At 42.0% G+C, this 3,463-nt stretch overlaps 1 pseudogene; it reads right to left on the minus strand.

The window, feature by feature from the left end:
- Window positions 1-251: 251 nt before the first annotated feature.
- On the minus strand, window positions 252-1,289 carry LOC114637044 (annotated as a pseudogene).
- Window positions 1,290-3,463: the final 2,174 nt, after the last annotated feature.

A 3,463-nucleotide genomic window follows, 5' to 3' on the forward strand; every position in this document is an offset into this window, starting at 1 on the left:
CTAAATTGGATCCTTTTATATTAATAATTCAGCATCTATTATAACGTGACAAACCCAAAATGATATGCTGGTTACACAAGCCCATGAACATGGCTCACCCACGACCACTACTGTCTTCTATATCCACCTGGGCAACTCCAAAGGCACCCTGAGAAAACAAGTGTTCCATTTCTTCCACTGTCCCACTTGGCATAGCAGTTCAGCAAATGATCAAAGGGGTTTGTAATGCATCACTTAGTCCATACAAGAATTCATTCAATTTGAAAAATTGCCAGTTCCATAAAATATGCCAACACACCAATAAGGTATTTATGACATGGAATCTTTATTTTCCCATCCGTGTGTGCTGAAGCTACAGATGTTGAGACACGAACCAATCTTGTGGCTGATAAGTGAATTTTGAAGTGCCTATGGAAATGTGAATAAAGGCAGTTCATAAATAAGTCAACTTCCTCCTGGGTAATCTCCCCAGGTGTATTGTGGACACTGTCCCATAAAGCTTTTACATCCTCTGGTTGTGTTGCATAAGAAATATCTAAGCTCTGTGGGCTACAGGGCACAGACCAAAAAAATTCAGTAGTAGCCATGTAATGGTCCATTTTGCATGCAGTCCACATAGCAGCCATCCAGGAAAGATTAAACACACTGATTGCTAAAGGTTTTCTGAAACCAGCCTCCGATTAAGGATGTATTGGACTTTGCTCCATTTGCAAGGAATAAGGGTAGACAGGTGAAGTCTTCTGAGACAGTCTCCTGAAGACTCTCTCCAAATACACAACAGAACAAACCAGTCCACAACACTTTATCTTCTTTATGTTCATGTGATGACTGAGATTTTGAGAGGATCTGGACAAGAAATGCTTCAGGGCCCCATTGTGTCCCTTTCACTCCAAGTAGAGTGGAGAAAATCACTTTGATGTTTAAGTCTTCTCCCACTTCCACAGCAAGTCCTTTTTGCTTTTCAGCAGCAATAAATGCACTTAGAAGTCTAGAATAGTCTTTGAGATTAGAATAGAAGAATTTATACAGGGGAGTTAACTATACACAGTCCACCATTTGTGGAGGAGAAATGCAACCTTCTGAGGATCTACATCTTCCTGCAACTGTGAACACTGGAGAATTTTCCTTCGAGATGGATTGGGAAAAAATGAACTCTGCCTCCTGACCAATTCCAGATGTTTCTACAGAGTGGTGGCACCTACAAAGTAGTCCTTAAGATTTGAGGTCCTTCGTCTAGAAGTCAATCCTCGAGGATCACAAGAATCCATGGTCTCAGGGGGCGTGGCCATTTCCTCCTCCTCAGGAGTGGTGTCAGGCAATGGTTCTTAACATCTTTTATTTTTTCCCCACTGTGAGCCGAGGCAAAAATCATACCAGAGAAAAGTATCAATGGTAACATGAACAAAGTGTAATTTCCTGAACGAGGGAATATGTGTAACATCCATTTGCCAAACATCATTGGGTGCAAGACCTGGGGATTCCCTCCCAAATTAGGGGAGGAGATAAGCGGAGCACACTGAGGGCAGTGAGTAACGATTTGAGCAGCCTGTTCTCTGGTAATGTCACAGTGAAATTTCAAGGAATTTGCATTAAGATGAAATTTATTATGTATAGTAACAACCTTATCATAATTAGTGACTAAATTTGAGGCAAGCAAAATTTGTTTGGTGTGAAAATCAGCCTCACTATTATCTTGGGCCAAGGGGACTGGCAATAATGAACGTCCCCAAATATCACCCACAGACACAGGCAAAGTTCACTGCCATAAAAGAGCTTGTACCTGCAATAGGCAAGAACAAATCGAAGACACAGGTGCCACATAAGATGCAGTCTCCAAGGGCTCCATGATTTGAGAAACATATACACCATATATATATATAAAACTTCATTTGGGAAGAAAGATAGTGCCAGTTGTATGGCCTTTAGCTCTGCTAATTGTGCAGAGCAATTGATCATCTGTAAGGTCTCAACTCTACCTTGGGAAACAACTGCAGCCCTCTCATTGGAGCATCCATCAGTAGATACTAGGCAAATCTGATTCAAGGGCTGATTGGAAATAATTTTTGGAAAAACCACCGGGTGGAGCTTAAAAAACTGGCATGACGTATTATCCGGATAATGATTATCAAATTGGCTATCAATGGTACAAACAAACAAGGCTCAATAAACGCAATTTTGAGATAAAATTTGGATCCGATCCTTATTATGAGGAGTAATAAACATATCTGGTTGTTTACCAAACATTTGTAGGCTTAATTTATGGGCTTTAAACAACAAGGAAACTACTGCCTGTGAGTAAGATAAAACAATCTTGGAGAGTGAAGCTTGCAAATAAACCCATAAAATAGGGCCCTCCTGCCAAAAGGCACCTGTTGGGGAATGTTTTGATGCAAAAACCACAAATAACAGTTTCCTTCAATAGTCTACATAATTTAGATGAGCTTGTTCTAGAGCTTCCTGTACCATTTTCAAGCATTCCCTGGCCTCTTCATTTACCTGTCTGGGGGAAGTGGGTGATGCATCTCCCTTAAGAATATCAAAGAGAGGTTTTAACTATCCTGTGCTTAATTGTAAGGAAGGTCTCAACCAATTTATGTCTTCTAACAATATTTGATAATCTTTTAAAGTTCTCGGTGTAGCTATTCTAACCTGTAACTTCTGAGGACGAATCCTCTTTTGTAATAATTCATGTCCTTCCTCATATCTCCATTTTAAGATCTTACTGCTCTTGAGGGGTGCAGCAGCTGTCCCCACTCCTTGTAAGGTGGAAGAGGATCTATCCAGGGGCCAGATACTAGGCGAAGATGTTTTAGATATCACAGTAGTATCTGTAGCAGTATCCAGAATTCCTTGCATAGGCTTTCCATCAACCCACAGGGTAAGGGTAGGGCAGTCCTCGAGGGTGGAAACCCAGAAGGCAGCAGTCCCTGTGAATCCAAATCCTTCATCACCGCTAGTATCCTTAATTGTAGCATGTTTAGTGGGTAATTGCGGCAAAAGAACTAGCTGAGCAATTCTATCTCCCTGGGGAATAACTACAACTCCCCTATCCACAGTAACCATAATTTTAATTTCTCCAGTATAATCTGAGTCTATCACTCCTAGAAGGATCCAAAGTCCCTTCAACAAGGCACTACTGCATCCTAGGGGAAGGCCTACACTCTCTGAAAGGATTGGGTCACACACTCCAGTACCTAATGCTTGAGGGCCCATTTGAGGTGTCAGTACTGCTCTAGCAAAGGAGTGGAGGTCCAATCCTGTGCTTCCTGAGTTACCTCTGACAAGGTCTTTGACATAAGGGGTTGGTTTGAGGCACAAATGGAACTGGAGTCGGGGTAGTACTGGTATTCATGGCTCTGTACACTTTGGTTTGTGGCCCCTAGAGTGGGCCCTGCTGCCTGTTTCCCCAGAGTGGGGAGATGGCAGCCATCAGTGTCTGATTTTGACCTGCATTCATTACCTC

The sequence above is a fragment of the Grammomys surdaster genome, unplaced genomic scaffold, assembly GCF_004785775.1.
Source record: "Grammomys surdaster isolate TR1022 unplaced genomic scaffold, NIH_TR_1.0 125156, whole genome shotgun sequence".
Classification (NCBI taxonomy): domain Eukaryota; kingdom Metazoa; phylum Chordata; class Mammalia; order Rodentia; family Muridae; genus Grammomys; species Grammomys surdaster.